Raw genomic sequence first — 26,503 nt, 5'->3', positions numbered from 1 at the left:
GTAAGAAGCAGGATTTGAAGAGAGAGGAGAATATTAACACTGGAGTGACAAATGAAAAAAGAGAGAGAAGAGAACCGATCTAGTGGTACCATTAAAGCCAATATCCCGCATAACACACACACACACAGACTGATGTTCAAGTCTTTAGTTGGTGAATTCACCTGCAATGACTTGACATCACAATGATAATGTCTTATAGTGATGAAACAACATTTCATGTGTAAATTTTAGTCCAACCAATGTTAAGTTGGAACTCATATTGTAATACTTGACATTTCATATAATATAATTTTTGTGGTTGAAATTATTAATATTTGCGCTTGATATTGTTTAGTATTTTAACTAACATATGTAATTTTGAATTTTCATATTAGATGAACCAATTCACATTGTATGATGTTTTTTTTTTTTTTTTTTTTTTTTTTTAGTCGTAAAATCATACAAATTAATCTATGTTCATTAATAACGAACACATAAAATCAATCTAAAACTACTAAATTAGTATTTTATATTTATTACTGATGAACAAAAATAAAATGAATATGACTAAATTAGTTGTTTATAATGATTATTAATGAACATAAATGAAATGAATATAAACTACTAAATTAGTCATTTATATAATGATTATGAAACTACCAAAAGAATATAAATGACTACTGCAAATGATTAATTTTTCATTACAAATGACAACTAAATTTTGCATATATACGACTATTAGTAGCTAATCTACAGTATCTTATAACACGACAAAAATTTAGTCATATTTCTTTGGTCATTAATTGGTTTCAAACGAACACTAAAATTTGCATATATATGACTATTAGTAGCTAATTTACAGTGTCTTATAACACGACCAACATTTTGGTCATATTTCTTTGGTCATTAATTGGTTTTCTTAGATGATCATATACTAGTATCTTTGTTGTATATTTGGTCATTAATTGTGGCAATTAATGACTAAATCAATAACTAAATTTATGACCAAATTTATGACTAAATATATTGCTAGATGATAAAATTGAGACAATCAATTAATGACTAAGCTAAAAATGACTAAAGTTGGTCGTGTTATAAGATACTATAAATTAGCTACTACTGGTCACCAACCGAAAAATAGTCATTTATATGCAAATTTTAGTCGTTGTTTTAGTAACTAATTAGCCATGTTGTACTAGTGGAGGGAAATACTTTGTTCATGTCTTCTGATGATCTATGTTTTCGTGTCGTCAAAGTACGCTAATTGTGTGATCACAATCAAGGTTCATCATAGTTCATCAACTATTCCACACTTAGCCATTTTTAGAAAATCTTCCCGACCAAGCAACTTAGCTTCACTGGGCCCCAACTGAACTGCACACTACATAGTCTCAACCCTCTAAGTTGTGACCTTGCTATTGCTCTACGCAATTCCTGTACCCAGCTCTTGATCTTTACCCCCACAATTACATAGTCATGACTCCTAACTTGCCTTCAACTATGCACTTTGCATCTTCAACCCTCAAGCTTTTCCCTTGGCTAATGGAACTATGCAATGCACATAATCCCAACCTCCCTTGACATCCAAAACTGTGTAGTTTTCTTTCCCAATGTCCTTCCCCTCGTTCTATTGAAAATGGCAACAAGAAATGCTAAAAATAGCATTGATATAAATAGCATTTCCGGATATAATCCAACTCTATTGGAAATAGCAAAAAATAGAAATGCTAAAAATAGAATTGTTATAAATAGTATTTCAAGATATATTCCAATTTTAATTAGTCCCTGAATTAAAATTCGAATTTAGTCTCACTAGCTATTTGAAAAATAATTAATTAGTTCATCTTGAGTTAATTAGTTGGAGAAAATAAAACATGAAGTCTTTGTGAAGACATGCAACAATTATCCCTTTGATTGAGGAAGTTATCCCTTAATTAAGGAGATAAGGATGAGTTGTAATTAGTTAGCTCAGTTAACTAAGTTAAGTCCAGTTAAATTAGTTCCAAACAGTTTGTGGAACTAATTGTGAGTTCAGTCAGTTAATGCATGCATGCATGCAACTAGTGTTCTCCAGATAACTGAATATTCTCTCATAAATAACTCATGCATGTGAATTCAGAGAAAGACCCAGTTGAGATTAAAGGAATGGATAGTGTACTATCAATTGGAGGAATTTTCCTATAAAGGAAACTCATCCATGCAGAAGGATTATATCCTTCAGGATCGCGCAATTATTTCAGAGGTCAGAGCAGTGTGTGAGGGTTTACTACACATAGGTGGCAACTTGAGGACCCAGGAGAAACTGCCAAGGAAATAGGAGGCTTGGAGGACTGAAGGAAGGCATATGTGTTGTCTATTCAGTCTATGAGAGGCAGTGAGGGATTGTATTGAGAGCTGTATAGCTTGTGAGCTAAAGCTTTGTGTAATCCTGAGATATTTCCACTTGTATGATAATGCAGATAGTGGGGTTTTTAGTTGAGGCTTTCCCGAAAGTATTCTTTTTGTGTTTCATGTGTGATTGAATATTCTTCTTTGTTATATGTGTTCTATTTGATCTTGCTCAAAATCGATTGAGCTTCCGCAAGTTTGATTGTAGAAGTAGATTAAATATTTTTCTTTAGTACATTGCATAATCAATTTAAACTACGGTGAAAATTTCTACATGTTCGTACCCCACTACCTCTAGAAACTGTGCATTCCTGTCCTTCAAGCCTCCCTTAGTTGCACATTACATAGTCTCAGAGCCCAATCTCTCCCCCTAACTACTAGAACTGTGGAATACGCAGTTATTGAGCCCCTCTTCCCAGCTTGTCACTTGTCTCGGGCTTAGTTGATGGATCAGAATGCATCATCTTAAACTAGGGGGTTTTCATATTGATGTCATCTCGTCATGAGTGAATTGCAGGAACATGTACACTATCATGTCAAGGCAAGATGATGGAGAAAGAGAAGAGGCAGGGAAGTGTTTGGTCAATTTAGTGATGTCTAAATTGCAACTTTTAAATGTCAACCCGGGGCTGGTAAGCTGATGAAGTGAGGTGTACTATATGTACTTAGGCAACTGTTTCTTAAGCTTTTGTCATTTTTAACTTTTTAAGTTTGTTTTCAAATATATTTCTCCTACTGTGATGTGATGGAAATGAAATAAAGCGAGTGAAGTGTGTGTGATTGTGATGAGTTCTAAATGATTTCTTAAAACTTAAAAGTATTCTACAAGAAAGCTTTGAACAACAACTGAAATGAAATCAACTCTTAAAGGAAAATGAAGGCATCAAATAAAAGACTAATGACATTGGCCCAGTATCTCTGCTGCTGCAAGAAAATGAAGATGAAATCTATGTCAAATCTAGCTAATAATAAAAACTAAGCAATGTGAAACTGAAGTAAATCTACATAAAAGAAAGACTAGTCACAAATACTTTAACTTCTTCTTAACCTCTTGTCTTTTAACTGAATATATCATGTGAGAAACAGTTAAAAATAAGCCAAGCAATTGTGAGTTCTTGAGCAACTAAACCAAGCTGTGCTAAGTGATATTTTGGTCCTCAATAAAGATATTAAATTATGGAGAAGAAACCATCAATAGGTAAACAACTTGATGTCTAAAAGCAGAAAGCAACTATGCACATTAAAGAAATGATAGTAAGGAAATAAAGGCTGCAAAACAAAGAAGGTCAACAACATAGACAAGATGATCACAAGTGTCACTAGTTGTGAAAAAGAAAAGAAAGAAACTGTCCCGGGCACGCCTAAGAAACCTGCATAACACACTGATCAGTCATGGAAAAGTGCAGAAATATAAATAAGCAGAATTCAACGTTTATATACAGCTATTGTACATGATCAAAACGCAGCAATCAAAGGCATTCTGTACAACCATTATACATAAAATGAGAAAAAGAAATGCAGGAAATTAAAAAAAACACTATACAGGCCTTAAGTAAAAAGGGGCCCTCTGCCTACTCCAGCCGGCTCAATGATCAGTTACACGCTCAAATGGAAAACAGTCTTCTCATATATTATGTATCAAAATAGAAGTACAGTGGGGAGTTCAAAATTACATATCAGCGGCTAACTATCCAGCGTTCAAAGACGCTTTATTTATAACAGAGGAAAGCAAACTAACTTAACGAAAACTAAGCTATTCTATCAGCTGTGTAAAAACACGTAATCTGGCACTGTCCTCGGATTTAGGCAACGGTCATTATGGGCTATCAATCTGCTGTTGGATTCTTGTTTCCCATGGTCCTCGTGGCTGAGAAAGAGGCCAGCTATTCTTTACGTGCTCCAAACTGAACACGCAGAGCCGTGCCACCATCAATGACCTCTGTTTGACCGAATGTGCTTCCTCGTTGACCACGTGTTTTGATGACCGGTTTGGATGAGCTGGAAGGACACACACCATGTCCTTGATCCCACAAACTTGCCCATGTGGCTCTTCTACCCGGAGGACACCTGGAACATAGCATTTAAGAAAACAGCTGCGGAATCCGGGGTTGGCTGCGGAAACCGGGATCAGCTGCGGAAACCCTGTGTGAGCTGCGGAAACGCAGCATTTTGAACCAAAAATCTAAACCAACAACACAGTCATTAGCATAATTAGCAAATCATGTAAAAAGTCCTAAAATACAATGATTTGAGCAATTTGATGGAGGGAATGAGTGGCAAAAGAAGGAAATGAATAGGAAAAGGAGGCTGAGAGGATGTGTAAAGAAGTGCAGGTTTGAGGCTCAACATACCCCCACTGTGAAGGTGTTGCATGTCCTCATGCAACCAAAACTTTGTCATTGTTTTTCAATCCATGTGCTCAGATGCTTCTGCCAAAACATCTAGCCTTCTTTTCTTTCTCCTTGCTGCCAAAATTGTCCTTGGTTTCTTGACTAAGCACTTGAATTTCAAATTGATCAATGCCCTGCTCAGTTTCTTACATTTTCTCTTCAATTTTCTGTTCTTCTTCTGCCAGAGTCCTAAGTGAAGCATGGTATTGTCATGGACAATTTTGTCCACCTTGCTTTGTTCTTTCAATGCTTCGTTTTCTTGTTTAATATGCCGGTTCAGGACTTCTAGCTCAAACACCTCCTGTTTTAAAGATTGGACCTGTTCATTAAGAGGCAATGTAGTGCTTGGACCTGCAACTGATTGCTCCAAGGTCTCTAAATAATTATAGGCTTCTTGCTGAGCGGAGTCTATCTCGGGTGTTTTTCTCGGCCTGAACTCAAATTTTGATAAAGGAGGACTGTTTTCTCTTTCCTGCTGAAAAGGACTTTCCTCACGTGGAGGACTTGCCTCTATATCTTGCTGAGCTGGACCTTTTTCAGGTGTTCCTAAGTCAATGAAGTGTGATTGTTTAGTCACACTCATTTTTCCTTTAAGTCTACTGCTTCTTCTCACTTGTGCACTAGTGCTCTTTTGCTGGGCACTTTGTTTTTCTTTTTGTTTCTCCTTTGAGAGGGCAGCAGCTTGAAGTTGTGCTAGTCTATCAGCCAAGGTTTGAGAGTCTTCTTCTACTGAGGGTTCAGGTGATGGATGTGATTCTTGAACAATTGTTTTCCCTTTATCCTTTTTCTGTTTCTTAGTTCTGGCTCCCTCCTTTTCTTCTTGAGCAATTTCTTGAGTTTCTACTATAGGAGGATCTTGGGTTGCAACATCTCTTTCTATTCTCCTACTTCTTTTTGGGATTCTAGGGGAGCTACTAGAGGCTTCAGTTACCTCTTGGAAATGGTTTCTGATTAGAAACTTTTCCCATGTATCCTTGTTATTCTTCAATTGCTCTTCTATGAGAATTCTAATGAACCCGTGATGATATAAGTGGGATTCAATATGTCCTACATTCTTTTGGACAGTGAAACTCATTTTCTTTAGGCTTGCTAACAGAAAGTAGGGTAAGTTGAGGGCATGGCCTTCCATGAAATTCATCATAATTCTTGCATGGTACATATACATAGTGCCAAACCTACCCTCACATGTGATAAACTTTTGAACAAGCAACAACAATGCAGTCCATTCTTCTTTAATTACATGTACAGGAATCCCTTTAGTGAATATTGAAGTGTCCATACCTGGGTTCTTAAGCATGTTTTTCCATTCCTGATCTTCCACTCCTCTGTTCTTGAACCATCGTTCTCCTTGCTGAGGTAAACCGGTTGATGTGGCTATGGTGGTCTCTGTTATTGTGAACTTCAGGTCCCCTACTTCCACAGTATTTCCATTGAAGGACCGGGCAAATGCCTTCGTTACCTCCTTATCATACCCTCTGAATTTCTGAATAAACTTCAACCATTTTGCTTTCTGTAGTGCCTCCTTCGTCTGTGGATACCCTTCTAAATATTTCGGACCCTCAGGTTCTGCTCTAAGCAGCTTCCCCATCTTTGGTTCTCAACTTCGGCTGAAGCTTTGACAGTGTATGGATGCTCAAGGAGGATGCTCACGGGAAAAAATAGGTGGATTACGGCTGTAAGTGGTGTAGCCGTAACGTAATGCAAGGCAATACGGGTTTGAAACAGAGCTGTGGAGTTTGCAGCGGAAATGAGAGTGGAAATGGTGTGAGTACGAGGGAGTAGAAGACAAACACGAGAAATGAGTTCAATGCGTGCGGAAATGGGGTGATAAGTGGATGGAATAACGGCCGAATCCTTTAGAGTCGGGTGGCTTACGCACACGTCTCAGCATTGGCTGCGGAGATCATGGTGGAGAAGAGACGTAGTACAATAGGTCACTTCTTCCTCGTACGGCCAATAAATGAAAACGCAGTCCCATTTCGAGTTTGAATCAAGAGTGGTTATGGGACCGTTAGGAGGGTATGAGGTGGATTAAGCATTACCGTGGAAGAGAGTGGGGTGATCTTGCCAAATCATTGCATTTAGTGGCTCTTACCACGATTCAATAACTATGCATAAAACGACATTAAATTGTTGTTTGGAAAAGATTTTGATCATACCTTCATGAATTTGCCATGTGTTGATTAAGGTTGCTGACCCATTATTGCTTTCTGATCTTGCAGATGCCTCATATCCTTGCTGCCCTTGATGATGATGATACCTCTGACTGTGATTTTTGAAAACAGAGTAATCCTGGTTGTAGAGACAGAGTGTGCTGGCTGCGGAAATCGTTTCTGGCTACGGAAACTGGTGCGAGCTGCGGAAACTAAGGCATCTCCCCTTTAACTGCACAAAGTTAGTTAGAAAAAGACTAACTTGATGGAAATAGTCCTGAAAGGGACTTTTATTGATGAAAATGAAATGAGATGAATGAAATGGAATGAACATGAAGTGGAATGGAGATGATGGGATAGATGAACTGAAATAGCGAATGAGATGGAAAGAGAGAGAGATTTATTTTTTTTTTGGAAAATACAAAGTGTCAGGTGCCCCTGATTTTCACCTTATATTTTCTGCATAAGACTGCCAATTCAAGATTGGTTTTCAGGCTTATACAAGAGCCTTTTTTTTTTTTTCAACTAAAAGAAACAAAGACTAGGCTGATGGAGGAGAAGAATTCTTCTCCACCAGCCTCATTGCAGAATCTTCTTGGAACATTTTAACAAATTCCTCCTTTGAGAGTGGCTTGTAGTAGACTTTCAATCGGTGGCCATTCACAATGAGAGGAGTCTGAAACTCATCAATGGTCTTTACTCGAACTGCTCCATTGCTAAAGACTTCATCAATCTCATATGGTCCAAGCCAATGAGTTTGAAATTTTCCTTTGAAGTCCTTAAACTTGGAATCAAACAATAGTGCCCAATCTCCCTTCTGAAACTTTCTTTCCTTGATATATCGGTCATGCCACTTAGTTCTTTGGTGCTGAACTAGATCGGTCCTTAAAATTGCATCTTGTCTTATTTCATCTAGCTCATTCAGCTGCTCCATTCTGTGCTTTTGGGCTTCTGATAGACTCATCCCCAACTGAACTGCCATCTTGAAGGTCTTGATTTGAAACTCAATGGGGAGCAAGACTTCTTTCCCATAAACAAGTTCATAGGGAGAGTGTCCTGTTGTGTTCCTCCATGTAGTTCTATAGGCCCATAAGGCTTCAGGAAGCCTTTCTGCCCAATCTCTTCTGTGGAGATGAACAATTTTGGTGATGATGCTCTCAAGAACTTTGTTTGTAGATTCCACTTGACCATTTGCTTGCGGATGGTATGGAGTAGATTTTCTATGCTTGATTTTGTATTCCTCCATCAGCTTCTCCATCAATTTATATGTAAATTGACTTCCCTGATCTGTCACAATTTCTCTTGGGACACCAAAACGAGTAAAAATATCCTCAAAAAGAAATTGAACAACTGAATTTTCAGTGGAAGAAGGCAATGCCTTGGCTTCTACCCATTTAGTAACATAATCAGTGCAAACCAATATATACTTCTTCTGTTTAGATGGTGGATTAATAGGTCCAACGAAATCTAAAGCCCATTTTTCAAAGGGTTCAATGAGTACCTGTGGCTGTAATGGCATTTCATTTGAAAGAGTTGGTCTCCCAACTCTTTGGCAGCTGTCACACCTTCTAACATATTGCTTTGCATCTTTGAAGAGAGAAGGCCAATAATATCCTAAAGAAAGGATTTTATAGGCCATCCTCTTGTCAGCAAAGTGTCCACCGCACGGTTCATCATGACATGCCTTAAGGATGTCAGGCATTTCATCTTCCCGAACACATCTTCTGATCACACAATCTAGCCCTGTTTTGAACAATTCATTAGAAATCCATGAATACTTTGAGCTCTCCTGAATGATTTTCCTTTTCTCATTAGGAAATAAGTGTGGAGGTAGCTTCCCTGTAACCAAATAGTTAGCAATATCTGCATACCAAGGAGTTTTAGTAGTTACTGCAAACAGATATTCATCTGGAAACTTATCCTCTACGGGAGAATCTTCGTTAGTATTTTGGATTCTAGACAAGAAATCAGCTACTGTATTTTGTTTCCCTGGTCTATCTAACACAGTAATATTGAATTCTTGTAGAAGTAAAAGCCATCTTGTAACTCTGCCATTAGTAACAGGTTTGTTCATGAGATATCTAATTGCAGAATGATCAGTATGAACAAAAGTTTCATAGCCGGTTATATAATGTCTGAACTTGTTGATTGCATGAACAACGGCTAAGAACTCTTTTTCAGTCACAGTATAATTTAACTCAGTGGGAGTCAAATTTTTACTGGTGTAATAAATGGCATAAGGAACTAAATCCTTTTGACCCAACACAGCTCCTAGAGTTGTATCTGAAGCATCTGTAGAAATATGGAAAGGAAGTTTCCAATTTGGCCCTCTCAAAATGGGTGCTTCAGATATTCTAGTTTTTAAAGTTTCAAATGCAGATTGGCATTCAGGATCCCATTTGAATTCACAGTCTTTTGTAAGTAATTTGAAGAGCGGAGATGCTATCTTAGTGAAGTTTTCAATAAATCTTCTATAATACCCAGTAAACCCAAGAAAACTTCTAACATCCCTTTGACAATTTGGAATAGGTAACTTGGAGATGACTTCAACTTTTGATCTATCAACCTTAATCCCATCTCCCGAAATATGATGTCCTAAAACAATCCCTTCAGTAAACATCATAAAACATTTTTCATGACTTAATGAAAGATTTGTTTCTTTACATCTTATAAGGACTTTTTCCAAATTTTCTAATGCCTCTTCAAACGAGTTACCATAAACTGTAAAATCATCCATATAGACCTCTACACAATCATGAATTAGATCAGAAAAGATTCCTAATACTACCCTTTGAAATGTTGCGGGTGCATTACATAATCCAAAAGGAAGTACTCGGTAATCAAAAGTCCCCCATGGACAGGTAAATGTGGTTTTGTCCTGATCTTCAGGTGCTACCTGAATCTGATTGTAACCAATAAAACCATCCAGAAATGAGAAATACTTTTTACCTGCTAAAGTATCTAATACTTGATCAATAAAGGGTAAAGGAAAGTGATCCTTCAGGGTTGCTTTGTTCAATTCTCTGTAATCAATGCAAACCCTCCATTTACCATTCTTTTTAGGTACTATAACCAAAGGGGAAACCCACCGGCTATCTGAAATAGGGTAAATGAAGTTTACATTAAGTAACTTTTGGAGCTCTTCTTTCACTATCTCCCTAAGGTTTGGATTCATCCTTCTTTGAGGTTGTCTGATTGGTCTACTGTTTTCCTCAATGTAGATGTGATGAATGCAAGTCTTAGGATCAATACCTTTCATATCGGTATACTCCCATGCAAATGCAGTAGAATGTCTTTGCAAGATTTTGGTTAGCTCCCTCTGTTGTGATTTTTCCAAGTTTTTGTTGATGTTTAATGTTTTTCCTGGAAAGATCTCAATGGCAGAACTACCAAACTCTTCCATAGAGAAAAGAGACATTTGTCTAGATGATAGACACTCTATGTCAGAATCCAACTGAAATTGTGTGGAGTCATATTCTGAAGATGGTTCAAAATTTTCTAATGTGTTTAGAATTTGACTATCTTCACTAATCTCAGAAATGGTAAAGACAGGTTGTATAGTATCTTCATCATCAACCCACTCATTATCTCCTATTTCTGTGATTTCTTTTGCTGGAGGATACAGATTGAATTTCTTTGTCGAATTACCATCAGAAATATACATATCCCCAGACCTACAACTTATGAAAGCATCAGCTGTGGCTAGCCAAGGTCTTCCTAAAATAAGAGGATGTCCTCCTAAATTACTCTTGGGAGTTAGAATCATGAAATCCACTGGATATTCCCAAGAATCTAAGGAGACTGGAATGTCTTCTAGTACACCATCTGGTTTAATGATTGATCGATCTGCAAGTTGCAATAAAGTAGGTGTAAAAAGAAGATTAGGAAGTTTTAGCTGTTCCATAGTCTGCCTACTCATAATGTTAATAGTAGCCCCTAAATCAATCAAAGTATTTGGTATTTCTACCCCATTGATATGTGTTTTGACAATTGGACTACGGGATCTACATATTTCTGCATAGTAATTTTCCCATCATGATGTCTGCAATTTTTCCTACCAAGTGGATCCTTCTGGTATCTCTTGGTTTCCTTCCTGGTCTCTTAAGGCTCAACTCCTTTATTGTTTTTGCTAGAATAGGAATTTCCTTAATGGCTTGTAACAAGGGAATCTTGATACAGACATTCTTCAATTCATCGAGGAAATTATAGTCAGGCAACCAAATTTGTTTTTCCACTCCTTTGTCAATTTGTAATCTTTCAGGGAAAGGAGGTGTGGATAGAGATGTAGGTTGCTCAACTATGGGAGTTGTGGGGGTTAATTCTTTTTATTTTTCTTTTTGAGTGTTTGGGTTTTGAAGAGATGCTTCAGAACCCTTATTGGCTTCAAGAGACTCTTCCTCAAAAATGCTTTGTTTTTTATCATTTATAGAAGGTTTATCTAAGACTCTACCTGATCTGAGTTGTACTTCATTGAGAGGAACAATCATATAGGTAGGAAAAGGTTGTCCTTCCATCATGTAATCATTTTGAGGATTTTTATTGTTGGGGTTTGGAAGTGGCTGAGAAGGAAGTTGATTTGACTTCTGTTGGAATGGAAGCAAGAGTTGAGAATTGGGATTCTATTGAGAAGGTTGTTGTTGTTGTGGAAATGGCAATGATAGTTGTGGATTTTGATTTGGAAGTTGTGGAACTTGTTGATTTTGAAAAGATGGAGGATATTGGTAGAATTGAGCAAATCTCCCATAAGGATTCTGCATACCTTGTACCCATGCTTGAAAAGGATTTTGAGGTTGGGGCCAAGGTTGTTGCCAAGGATTCCAGTTTGGTGGAGGTTGAAAATTCATAGAGTTGTTAAACCCTTGATTTTGTTGCCCCTGCCAAGGTCTCCTTGCAACAAAACAGAGAGATTCAAGTGTACTTGGATCTTCTTGAAAGACAGCTTTGAGCCCAGGGATTGAAGGACAATCCTTGGTCTCATGATTCTCTGAGAAAATTACACATGTCTCTACAACTTTTGCTTCCAAGGGACATTCCCTTAGAGCATGTTTCTTCCTACACTTTGGGCAAAAGATGGCCAAAGCCTTAGCTTCTGCTTTCTGCTTATTGTGAATCTTAAGAGTGTCTAGTTGTTCACTAAGACTCCCTAAGATGTCAGTTTTGAATTCATCAAGCATGTTGCCAATCTCAGCCCTACTTACTGATCCAGTTGCAGATTTATTTTCTCTGATGAGAGAAGGATCTCTAGGCCCTTTTTGAGTTTTGGATTTCCCCCTTGAGAGATGGACACATAGTTCTGCTATATCATTGAGTGAAAGTTGAGATATATCTCCCTTCCCCATCATGTTCAAAATGTCTATCCATTAATCTCTAATGGCTTTTAACAAAAGGGCTTTCAAGGTCTCCTCATCTAAGTTGTTCATTTTTTCTCTTTTCAGATTATATTGAAATCTTTCAAGCAAATCCTCCAAATTTTCATCTTCTTTTTGCATCATTTTGAATACTCATCCTTGTGATTGGTGGGCATACAATAGTCCAGGTACCTATCCAAAAATTTTTGTTTCATATCATTCCAAGACCTAATGGACTGAGTGAGTAATCCCATGAACCACTTCAATGCTGCTCCTTTCAATGTTGAAGGAAACAATTTGAGTTTTTGAGAGTCATCCAGATAATCATAGGTTCGACACACGACTTCAAACTCAAATATAAATGTTTCAGGGTCCTCATTCCTCATCCCATGGAAGTTTGGGAGGACAGATGGTGAGATGTTTTTCATAGTGGCTCGGGAGTCCTCATCGACTATAGGGAACCCAAATGAGTTATCTCCATCCCTATTTCCTCCAATGTTACCTCGACCTCCTCCATTGTTTCCTCCTCCTCCTCTACCTCTACCTCTACCAAATCCAGTTGATCCTTCCTCTGTCATGATAGTTCCCCTGGAGACTTCAGAGTTTTCTGGTTCCTCTACTAAGGGTGAACGAGAAGGAATTTCTCCCTCTTCTTCAGATGTTTCTACTTCTTCAATTACAATTTGTCCTCCTATGGAAGGAAGAAAAGGGTCTCTTTCTTGTTCAGGTTCGATGGATGGTGTGGGAGAGTCAACTATTGCCTCTTGAATTCCAGGAATCCTAGGGCTAGGAGCGTGAGTTGGAGATGATGGAGGTGTCTCTTGTCTATTCCTTGGAGCAGATGGACTTGTAAAAATCGAACTCTTAGCTCTAGCTAAAAACCTTCCCCTAGAATCTCTTGCTCTATGCATGACATTTTTTATTTTCCTTCAAGTTAGGGTAATAATTCTCTTTCTGATCTTCCAGGTCACTCTAGGTGCAAGAAGAGAGCATACTCAAGAAACTATTAAACCAATAACTTTCTCTTTTCTGATCCTCCAGATCACTCTAGGTGAAAGAGGAGAGCATACTTTGAGAGGTTATTAATTTTCCTTCCTTGAAATTTTTCTTGTTTTTTTTTTTTTTAAGAATTGGCTACCTAATTTTCACTTCCCCGGCAACGGCGCCAAAATGTTTGGTCAATTTAGTGATGTCTAAATTGCAACTTTTAAATGTCAACCCGGGGCTCGTAAGCTGATGAAGTGAGGTGTACTATATGTACTTAGGCAACTGTTTCTTAAGCTTTTGTCGTTTTTAACTTTTTAAGTTTGTTTTCAAATATATTTCTCCTACTGTGATGTGATGGAAATGAAATAAAGCGAGTGAAGTGTGTGTGATTGTGATGAGTTCTAAATGATTTCTTAAAACTTAAAAGTATTCTACAAGAAAGCTTTGAACAAAAACTGAAATGAAATCAACTCTTAAAGGAAAATGAAGGCATCAAATAAAAGACTAATGACATTGGCCCAGTATCTCTGCTGTTGCAAGAAAATGAAGATGAAATCTATGTCAAATCTAGCTAATAATAAAAACTAAGCAATGTGAAACTGAAGTAAATCTACATAAAAGAAAGACTAGTCACAAATACTTTAACTTCTTCTTAACCTCTTGTCTTTTAACTGAATATATCATGTGAGAAACAGTTAAAAATAAGCCAAGCAATTGTGAGTTCTTGAGCAACTAAACCAAGTTGTGCTAAGTGATATTTTGGTCCTCAATAAAGATATTAAATTATGGAGAAGAAACCATCAATAGGTAAACAACTTGATGTCTAAAAGCAGAAAGCAACTATGCACATTAAAGAAATGATAGTAAGGAAATAAAGGCTACAAAACAAAGAAGGTCAGCAACATAGACAAGATGATCACAATTGTCACTAGTTGTGAAAAAAAGAAAAGAAAGAAATTGTCCTAGGCACGCCTAAGAAACCTGCATAACACACTGATCAGTCATGGAAAAGTGCAGAAATATAAATAAGCAAAATTCAACGTTTATATACAGCTATTGTACATGATCAAAACGCAGCAATCAAAGGCATTCTGTACAACCATTATACATAAAATGAGAAAAAGAAATGCAGGAAATTAAAAAAAACACTATACAGGCCTTAAGTAAACAGGGGCCCTCTGCCTACTCCAGCTGGCTCAATGATCAGTTACATGCTCAAATGGAAAACAATCTTCTCATATATTATGTATCAAAATAGAAGTACAGTGGGGAGTTCAAAATTACATATCAGCGGCTAACTATCCAGCGTTCAAAGACGCTTTATTTATAACAGAGGAAAGCAAACTAACTTAACGAAAACTAAGCTATTCTATCAGCTGTGTAAAAACACGTAATCTGGCACTATCCTCGGATTTAGGCAACGGTCGTTATGGGCTATCAATCTGCTGTTGGATTCTTGTTTCCCACGGTCCTCGTGGCTGAGAAAGAGGCCAGCTGTTCTTTACGTGCTCCAAACTGAACACGCAGAGCCGTGCCACCGTCAATGACCTCTGTTTGACCGAATGTGCTTCCTCGTTGACCACGTGTTTTGATGACCAGTTTGGATGAGCTGGAAGGACACACACCATGTCCTTGATCCCACAAACTTGCCCATGTGGCTCTTCTATCCGGAGGACACCTGGAACATAGCATTTAAGAAAACAGCTGCGGAATCCGGGGTTGGCTACAGAAACCGGGATCAGCTGCGGAAACCCTGTGTGAGCTGCGGAAACCCTGTGTGAGCTGCGGAAACGCAGCGTTTTGAACCAAAAATCTAAACCAACAACACAGTCATTAGCATAATTAGCAAATCATGTAAAAAGTCCTAAAATACAATGATTTGAGCAATTTGATGGAGGGAATGAGTGGCAAAAGAAGGAAATGAATAGGAAAAGGAGGCTGAGAGGATGTGTAAAGAAGTGCAGGTTTGAGGCTCAACAGGAAGCATGCCAAAAGACTCTCTTGTAGCTGAACTCACAAGTTCATCAATCAAGAGAAAGCAAAGGGACACAAGTTTTCAACTACCATCTAGTACTAAAGATCATTGAATATTTTACATCACCAAGCCATGTGGGGGTGAAGAGAAAGCATATCATAGAAGACATCCAACACTTAGTATCAATAGTGACTTTACATTGCCACATCATCAAGCAGTCCATGTCCGCAGTGCCATGTCATTTCATGTCATGAGTGGTCATATTCCACATCACTATTGTGGATCATGTATATTTTATTCAAATGTATTGTAAAGTGGAAGTCCAAAGTACACACATGGGATGTAAAGAGTCATTTAAGTTAAAATTTGATAGGAAGTAAAATATTCATTAGGGTAGTCAAAGAGTCACCCTTGGTTATATATACTCCCTCATTGTATGAGCAAATGAATCTTCACCTTGGCTCCTCCCGCAAGGCATTAGAGAGATCATTTAGTTCTCTGAGGAGCGAGGAGTGGCTCCAATGTCCCACTATTGGGTCTAGTGATGTACATTGTATACATGTGTCTTGGAACTTTTACCTAATAACAGAAACCTTCAAGGCCAACATGTTCTTCATGCATGGAATATGAATGTTTGTAAGACTATTCTGTGGATGTTTGTATTTCATGTTTTCTTTCACATGTGCTAAGATAGTTGAACTATTTTGGTTATTTTAGTGCTTATATTATTGAGAATGTGTTGTAATGGTTGTTATTTCTGTCTCATCCTTGTTGAATATTCTGTGGGATACTAGAAAAATCCTTCTTCATTTATTGGTTGTAACGACCATTGCATCCGCTATGGACTATTCCACTAGATGTTGGATGGATCCTTCTGGTTCATGTGTGTCTCTTCTTAGTTGGTACTTTTACCTCTCACTTAAAGGCTCACTTTCCTCCCCCCTCTATAGTAGAAGAACCTTGATAGAGTTAAAACTAAACACTCACCAAGCACACCCCCTTTCTTTTTGAAGACACCATTGAATCCCTCTCTCGTGCTGACCACTAGATCCAAGGCAAATCTTTAACAATTTGGAAACCAAGCCTTTATATTAGATGTGACTTTTACACCAAATTAGGTCCCTTGAATGTTGACAGGTCCAGCACCATCAACAGGACCTCTTTCAATATCCAAAAATAAATGAATGATCTCATTCTAGAAACACTTATTATTTTAGGACACTCTATAGTAACCTCAATATTTTTTGGATTAACTAATATTCCTTCTTTAGAAATATCTTGACCAATACTGCAAAATAGACATCTCTTGAGAAAGCTCCCACAAAAAGTGGAGCAATGAAAAGTAGTAAGAAATATTTTTGGATATAATAAATTTTCTCCTCCTCCAATCATCCCATAGAAAGGAAGATGACTCCCTCAACCAATAGGTTTCATATCATATTCTAAAAAGCTGAAAACCCCGTAATGGAAACTTAAACCCCTCTTAGAAGGCAAATTCCCCACCTGAACCTATTCTTATCCCATAAACCTTTGTCCCTTCACTCTATACAAAGTCTCAAGTGGAAGCCTTTCTCACTCCTAAGAACAATCCCTCTACAAAAAAGCATGAAAATATGGAACCAACTCAAGAAAATCCATTCTCCTAGCTTAGTGGTGATCATGCAATAAAAAAGGCACAAAAATTGGAAGAAGAAGATCCTAAAGAGGAATGACTACCAAGGAACCTAGGAAGAAAATAATTAAAGAAAAGAGGGAGCAAAAAACTAAAAAGGAGAAAATTTTGAGGATTTTGGGAATATAGGCTTCAATTGAAATTCATTATAGGTTGGAAATAAATTGATCTTTATAAAAAATATAGGAAAACAAGGGTTGTCAAGGATCTAATCAGGTGACATCTTTAAACCTTCATTGGAGAAATAATGAAAATAGCCTCTTGAAATAATAGGGGAATGGGTCACAAATATAAAATTAAAGATTTAAGATATCTTTAAAATCTAATTATCCTACAACCCTACTCAAATTAAAAACAAAGCTTGAAGATGGAGAAATACTAGAAATCGGTAGCAAATAATGGAAAGAAAGTCTAGGAACAACAACAAACTATAAGGGAGAATCTAGGGGTATATACACTCTTTGGAATTGATCCTTATTTGAGATTTTTTAGTCCAAGTCTCCAAGATTACTCAACAATGGATCCTTACATAGCTAGTATGTAGAAATACAATTCAACAAATTAATCTATTTAACATTTACATTCATATTTATCATAGAGAGAAATTTGAGTGTTGAAAGTAGATGAAATGAAGGACCTTATTTCTACATAATAATATTATAGAAGGCTATTTTAATTTGGTTACATTTCAAAGATGAAAAAATAGTGACTAGGCATTATCTGGGATCAATTTAGAGAAAAGGTGGAGGACTAGATTTTAAACAGGGATGTAGTAGATATCAAGGCAAAGAGGTGAAAATATACATGGAAGAATAGAAGGGCTAGGCCAAGAGACATTGTGGCCATGTTGGATTAGTTCTTGATCCATAGTGGGATTATGATGAAGAATATATAAATGACCTTGAATATAATCCTTATAGAGTTCTAGATCATAGGCCAATTTCCCTTTTGTTATAGTGGACCCAAAACTATGGCCCTTTTACCTTATTTAATATTTTATGGATTCAAGGTTAGAGATATCTTACTATTATAAAAGAAACATGGAAATAATAGGTGCATGGATCTCCCTGCTATGTTTGGGAGGTAAAACTAAAGGAACTGAATCAACATTAAAAAATAGGCAGGGAACTATTAATTAGATCCCTTGGTTGAAAGGAGGGTGCTTCAAAAACGACCATTGGATTTCCAATATCATCTTGAAAATCAAGAGGTGATGTGAGAACAACATTTTTAGAAGAGATTCTTGTTTGGGAAACTTCATTTAGATTGCAAGTGGGAAGAAGAGTATTGGAGAATCTAGGCTAGAAGTTTATGGGTCATAGCTAAGGATAGAAACACTTTTCTTTCACAAACAATCAAAGGCAAGAAAACAAAGGAATAATTTTCATGGAATACGAAGATAATGGGGACAAGGTCATAGTGTATAAAGAAATAAAAGAGGGAGGATTCAACCAATTTAATAAGCTATATATGAAGTAAGAGGAAGAAAATCCTGAAGCTCCACAAATTATGCTCCGAGGAATATCCTGCTTGGATTTAAAAGTAGATAACCAAGAACATGACAAGGATATCAACGAAGAGAAACTAATTTCTCAGCTATGGGGTTTAGAAATAGATAAGTCTCATATTATTTACCATTTAGTTGTATTGTCCCTATTGAAGTGCTATAAAATTTGAATATGTTGAATATAGAGCTAGATAAGAACAAATCCAAAGATAGGAAGGAGCACAATCTAATCGTATAGAATTCTAACAAAAATAATTGTCAACTACTTGAAAAGGATTCTTCCCAATTTAATTTCTAAAAGTCAACAATGTTTTGTTCAAAAATTTCATATCATAGACAATATTTTGCTAGTATATGAGATAATAAACTCCAACAAAAGTATTAAAGAAAAAGGAAGGATAATAAAGATGATATGACAAATGCCTTTGAATGGGTATGTTCTTCCTTTCTATTTGTAGTCGTTAGCATGTTTGGCTTTTCATATTCCTTTATAAATTGGAATATAACATGCAATGGATGCCCTTGGATAGCTCTATTTGTTAATGGTAGACCCACCTCATTCTGCCAAAGTAGAAGAGGATCATGATAGGGATTCTGCCTCCCCCCACTTCTCTACATTATCATGCTAGATTCCCTAAATCAAAGGTTAATAAGAAAGGACAACAAGACATTTTGAAGGAATATGTATTGTTCAAGGGACCAAATAAATAGGTCACTCTCAATTTGTTGATGATACATTTCCCTATGTTGTTAAAAGGCATGTCTCAAGTATTTGGGGATCCCTATTAGGCAAGGATATCTAAGGGGAATGAGATGGCAAAATATAACTCAGAAAATCCAAAAGATGCAACAGTGGGGGCACAATGATTATATCTTGATAGAAGGGTAATATTGATTATGCACTCTCATCTCTAGCTTTTCTTCAAGGATCTAATATGCTCACTCCAATAGGAGTCATGTACTAAATTAGGAGAAGTATGAGGAAATTTCTTCGGAAAGGAGGAAAAAGTAGCACTAAGAAATTTCATATTATCAATTCAAAAATTATTAGAGCACACTACATCGAGAGGGTATAAAAATTAGATATCCACAATCATGAATTTGGAAATGTGAGAAAAAAAATTGTGGATAATGGTGTTAAGGGAAAAAAAATGGTGGAACACTTTAATTCACAAAAAAAATTTCCAAGCCAACCGACTTTGCTAATTAGATATATTGATTCCAAATGTAAAGAGTTCTCAATTTGGAAATTATGTAAGGTAGTGGAACACCTCATTCAAGGTGATCTTTCTTAAGTGCCTTAAAATGGAGCTCAAATTCATATGTTGTAAGATCGAATTATAGGGATTTTATCTCCAAATCAGCACCCTAAGCTCAATGGTTTGAAAGATTGGATGTAAGCTCAGAGTTTTGTAACTTTTCCAATATTTTTGAATGGGACAATTCAACATCCATACTTTGGAAAATTTCAAAGATTTTGAATATGATATACCAAATAAAATAACAGAGGAATGACATGATCTCTAAACTATATGGAGCCACACCATCAAGAAAATAAGCACAAGAAAACAAAGGTTAAGGAATATACAGTGATCAATTCAATAAAAATGTGAGTATAACATTCAGATCACTATGTGAGTTCAATCTCCAAGATATACCATTTAGAACTCACTATGGTTGGGGATTGTTTGCCAAATGCAAAAATATTTTGCTAGATATAGGGCTAAAAATTTGAAGAGAGGGATAGAGCACCCATCTAGGTGTCCATTATGTAGAAAGGAGGAAACATATGTACACTTATTATTAGTGTGTCAATACACAAGGAAATTTTAGAACATAGTGTTTGTATATCAAGGTAGAGAATTGACCATGCCCCAAGATTGGAAGGAGATTTTCAGCTTTAGAGAAAAAAATACCAAGGCATGTTCTTGAATAAGCCTCCTTTGGAAGGGGTTGGGATGAAACTCCACAAATATAACTATAAGATCTAGTTTCCTAGAAATGGAGCAATTTTTCACCAAGAAAAATTTCCTTTAAGGATGGACAGATCACAGGTTTAAGGTCTTTAGCTGCAGCAAATGTACACGAGAAATTAAGAGGATATTTTTAGGGAAAAATGGAACTCTTGAAGTAAAAAAAAAAAAAAAAAAAAAGAAACTGACGAATGACATAGCATTCGTTTCAAGGTACTATTATACATAATATATCTCTGTTGATTCTGGACTTACTCTTTGTTAGAGCCTTCATTAATTTTAGGAGTTTTGACTAGTTTTGACCAACTACAGGGCGGGTAAGGACAAATGGCAGCAACTGTTGGGTGGTAGAAGGAGCAGTTATGGGAAGGTGATGGCAAGGTGGCAGTGGAAGGAAAAGGTAGCCAAGGAAATAGGAAAGTGCAGAGGCAGCACAGGAAGCAAGCAGCCAAGTGAGAACTGGCATACCAGGCAGCTGAGAAGGATATAAAGAGATGAAGAACAGAAAGGAAGGGGTTGATTAGTTATTGTGGGTGGTGTTGCTACTATTGTTGAGTTTTGTTGATCATTGGGGTTGTTGCTAAGACACTGAAGGATTGGGCCACTGAGGAGGTACGCAGACACTAGAGCAGAAGCAGGAAGGGCTAGGAACTAAGGAACTGAGTTGCAGAGAAGATTTTACCCAAGCAATTGAGCCAGGTATTCTCTGTATTGTTGATGGCCAAGAGCCGAGTTATAATGTATTCTATTGTGATAGTTTAATGTAATTCGAGTTGATGAATTTTAAGACTCATAAGTGTATTGCACATCTTATATTATGGCTTATCAAAATTTTAATTAGTCTCCTTGTTACATGAGGCTGGTGCTTGACAGATCGACACTAGTATGCTGTTAGTTCTATGGTATATATGATGAGTCTCTATGTATGAGTTGAGGATATGATTATCTCTATTCCATGTTCTATGACCGCCTGTGTATAGCTTAGACCCCCTCAATCCTATGCTGAGCCCTTCTCCCCTTTTGGTCGTGGCGTGCTTCGGGTGAAACTCTTTGCCCTTTGGGGTGAGGTGAAAATGCCAGCGTTGTCCTAAACTACAACAGACCATTGTTGGCCTTTCATGCCTGAACCTAGGGTCTTTGCCCTGATGACTCGCTCGAGCCAACAAATGGTTCCTTTGCCGGGACCCAAAATTAGGAGAACTGGTTCAGAATATGGTGTCGAAGGTGTTTAAGAGAGAGATCAGGAACTGGTGGAATCACAAAATAGACCAATTTGTGGTAGAAAGGGTTTCCCGCATGAATCAGCCGATTGGCAGGGTGCGTAAGCAGATCCTATACGTTGATAGCTTAGATGACCTATTTCACTATTGCAATAGCTGGATAATGATTGGACGAGAATAGTTGATTTCTGGGTGAGAACTATGGTAGAAGGGTACGTAGTCAAGTTTGTTGTGGAAAGCTATCAGTCCTACTCAAAGGTGGAGGCAGTGTTCAACTCTGAGCTAAGAGGGGAATTGATAAGGGAAATCCCGACGTGGATTAAGATGTTTTTTCTAGAAGAAGGAATTCTATCTCTAGCCACTCTCAGGATGGAAGCGTAAAACCCTAGTATCGGGGGAAGGAACTAAAGGGGAAAATGCTACCCACTAGGGGATAAGGGTGTTGCAGGGGGATGGGTGCAGAAGGATTAAAGAAAGCGAGGGATGTTAGAGCACAGAGAAGGGCTTTGTTAGCAGATAAGTGGAAGGTAAGAGCATCTCGGGCCCTAGGGAAAAGAAGGAGAGGGTCCTGCATGATAGGAGTGTCGATGGAAAAAGCCCAAGCTAAGATGAATGGGGAAGAGGACGCTAGTGCACCAGAAGATGGGACAAAAGGATGTCAAAATCAGGAAGAGAAGGAAGGATATTCCTTGCAAGTTGCGAAAATAGGATCGCAACAGGGAACTGGAGGAAGACTATCCCAGAATGTTGCGGATGTGGGATCGCAACTGGGACCCTACAGAGGATCCTCCCCGAAGGCTGCGGAAGAAGAACCGCAGGATCGACACCCATGCTGGCATGAGGACGACGACAACATGGGTGATAGAATGAGGAAGTTATTTGATGAAGAACCAACATCCACCAAATTTTAGCAGCCCCAACCCCAAAGCACAAGCGGTGTTTTCCCCGACCTTCCCTTGGTACCTTATCATAAACTAGAAGAATTCATCTTTAACCTAACAAAATCAATGCGGGTATATAGGGTGCAAGAAAAATACAGGACTGGTCTCAATACTGGGGGTGATAACAAAACTGGCTACAACAGTAACTTGGGACTACAGGGGTCGCTACAGCTAGGAACCAACAATTTTGTATTGTTAGCTAATATTCAGAACAATATGGTGGGATCATTTACAAGATACCCGAAGTTTGCAGGCAAGGGGAATGAGGATGTGGAGCAACATTGGTACCTCTGCGAAGCCATCTAGAGAGCCCACCAGACTCTAGATAATGTTCGAGCGGTGGAATTCCAGACCACGCTTAGGGAACGGGCTCTACGCTGGTTCATAAAGTGGGCAGAGAAAAACTAGAACCCAACCATAGATGACATTAAGAGGGGATTTGTGAAAGAATTCAAAGTACCACAAACCAATCAACAAGGGCTATCAGAGTTGTGGGAAATTAAGCAAAGGGAGGGAGAGATTGCATGAGAGCTCATGCAAAGGTTTAAGGATGCCATTTCCAAGCTAAGTTATACTTTGGACCCAAACCACCAGCAGGATTGGTTCATCAAGGCTCTCTTGCCCTTGACCAGGACACCGCTGACACAACAAAAGATAGGAACCCTGTAGGATGCCTTAGAGCAAGCATTGCGGATAGAAGCGATGGCAGGATATCCCCACGAATACCAGGGAGGCACAAGTCTACAAGACCCAGCAATCACAGGCTTGCAAAGCCAGATCGCAAACCTGACCGAGAAGTTGAGGGATCTTCAGCCCGTACGACTGGCCAGGCCCAATGTTTGGTGCACCCATTGCCTGGTGGAGGGGCACGTTGCGACGGAATGCCCATGACTGCGAGGTCTTAACCAAGCAGGAGGGGTGGCGGGGTCATCAGGAACCACTCTGATTACAGGGGTTGCGGCCATCGGAGTGCAAGGACCCTTCCCAGGAAGGAATAATGCAGATTTATGTGAAATATGTAGAATGGATGGACACCTGCCGTGGATGTGTCCAGTCCTGCAAAAGTACTCTAGCGTCCCTAATAAAAACTACTGTAATTTCTGTGCATCGACTAATCATCACACTGATCAATGTCGGGCGTTGGATGCTCTGGCAGAAAGACTGGATAGATCCATGTTCCAAGTCAATAAAGCAAATCGAGGGGGGCGAGGAGGAAATGGATGCGAAGGGAGATCAGCGGGCAGAATACCCCTAAGATTCTACAACTGCGATCAAGAAGGAAATGTCGCAAGAGAATGCCCACTCTCGAGAATACCATGGTGTTCATAGTGCAGAGTTAACACCCATGCAATAGAAGACTGCTCATAGCTCATCACAAAAAGGGAAGAGAGGACCAGACAGCGAGGGGCTAACCTGGTGAATGCCGAGGCTAGGACCGAAGAAGGTCTCCCCACAACAAATATCAATATAGTCACCCAAGGAAGGAAAAATATAGGGGAATATCGCTATGCTAAGGAAACCCCTGTGTTTGTCAAAGCGACATCACCACAAAAGGCATATCAACCCGAGCACCAGAAGTAGTATTACCAAGAAGCAACCAAATTGTTCGAAGGGATGACTAAAGATAGGGACACCCGAGTTCTGCAAGTCTGCGGGCTCGACCCTGCCCAACCCATTATGGAACGGTTTAAACTATTCTTAAAAATTGTTGAATATGAGACCATGCTAAGAGAATTATGGAAAATCTTGAAAACTATGGTATCCCTAGAGCTAGAGGACATGGGACAACCTTGTGAAGTCTAACCAAAGAAAGCCTTCAGGAGGGTAAAGAGGAACAAGAAGAGAAGCGGGAAGGAATTATGAATCAATGCGCAGGTGGGAGGATTCTAGATAAAAGACACCATGCTAGATCTGGGATCATATGTAAATATCCTACCCCGGAAAACCGAGGAGACAATGGGGAAACCGCACCTGAAGTATTCGCCAATTCGGTTGAGAATGGAAAATCAATACTGCATATTGCCCATTGGAAGATTGGAGAATGTAGAGGTTGATGTAGCAGGAGTAAAAACATACATTGAGTTCAAATTAATAGACATTATCAAGGATAAAGACCCATATCTAGCACTCCTGGGGATTGACTAGGCATACAAAAACTATGCCGTCCTATATTAAAAAAGGAACTGATGATATTTGAAGTAGAAGGCCTGAGGGTGATTTAGCCATTGGACCCTTATCAAGGACCCAGGTTCACAGAACCAACAGATGACAAGGAAGAACTAGGGATGTTAGACCAGTTGTATACTCTCACGACAGGAAAGAGGGAAGATTACATAAATCCTATAGCCAGAGGTTCAGTTAGCTGGAGGAGCATCCAAAGTTCTAAAGTTGGTTCAGAAGCTACATGGTAGCATGGGGGATACGAACTAACAACCCAGTGATGTGCAATGACAAGATGAGTAAATGGGGGAGATATAGGAAAGGAAAACATCCCGAATTACTATGCCCTTGAACCGATAGATCAGTTCCTAGATAAGATGGACCAGGATGTACCAGAAGACCATATAATTCCCTTTCTGGACATTACACTAATCGCAACACCGACAAGATGGTGGAAAGCACACTGCCAAGTATTGAAAGACTAGATGGACACAAAGCGAGCATTAAATGAAAGGTTTAGTAAGAAGGAAGAGTAGTCACCAGACCAAAAAGAATACATAGGGAATTCAAGTCCTGAGGAACACGTCAAAAGGTGCATGACCAACTGGGACAGCTAGGGACTACCAAGTAATTTGTGGGTGCATGCCTTTATACACACCATCAATGCCATTCCCTAGGCTTGGTACATCCATGAAGAACTATGATGACAAACAGCTGCTTGGGATGCCTTGAAAACAAAGTTCATCAATGATTTCTCATTCAAGGATAGTGAAGAACAAGTGACAGAAGTGCTTCAAGTGGTGAAAGGAGTTTTGTTTGCTTCAGAGACGCAAGTGGAGGGGGAGCACGAAGAAAACTTCCTACAATACTTATTTGACATGGAATCTCTAGGACTGGTAACCTGCGACAGAATCGACACAGAACCAGAAGAAGATGGATTGGAAGGGCTTAGACATCTAGCCTTTGAAGAAACAGAGGGAGAAAGGGGGATCCACAAGAGTCCCTCAACAGAAGGCACTCATCTCCTACCAGTGAAACTAAGAAATCAGAATGCAGTGATGGAGGAGAAACCCAAGATAGCATCAGTAGGAGAATACTGGAATGAACAGACCACTAAAGAAATTTTTGACTTGCTACAAGAATACTAGGACCTGTTCCCAGCGTCGGTAGCTGAGCTCAAGGGGATAAAAGATAATTTGGGAGAATTGAAAATTGTTTTGAAACAAGGAGTCCGACCAGTGAAGCACAGACTATACCAGTTGAACCTCCGGGTCAAAGAAAAATTTAAAAGGGAGATTGAAAAAATGTTGGATGCAAGAATCACTTTTCTGGTCGATGAAGCTGACTAGATAAGCCCTATAGTGATTCAAAGCAAGAAGGATGCGACTAAGATTAGAGTATGCGTCGACTATATAAGCCTGAACAATGCATTCGTGTACGACCCATTCCCCACATCTTTCAGTGATGAAGTCCTAGATAATGTTGCAGGGAATGAGGCTTACTCGCTCATAGATGGCTTCTCGAGCTATCACCAAGTCCAAATAGCTGAAGAAGATAAAAGGAAAACAACATTCACGATGGAGTTGGGTTTGTACGCATACAATGTAATGCCATTTGGATTAAAGAATGCACCAACAGTCTTTTCAAGGATTTTAATAGTAGCTTTCAGAGACTATATTCATAATTTCCTAGAAGTCTACAGGGATGACTGGACAGTGTATAGCCTACTGAAAAAGCACACCAGCCTGTTGAGAGTAATGTTCAAAAGATGTAGACAATTACAGATCTCTTTAAATTTGAAGAAGTGCAT

This window comes from Pinus tabuliformis, chromosome 5_1, assembly GCF_031772625.1.
Source record: "Pinus tabuliformis cultivar Carrire ecotype Pingquan chromosome 5_1, CPIR1, whole genome shotgun sequence".
Lineage (NCBI taxonomy): Eukaryota > Viridiplantae > Streptophyta > Pinopsida > Pinales > Pinaceae > Pinus > Pinus tabuliformis.
Note: the sequence above shows the minus strand (reverse complement) of the source record.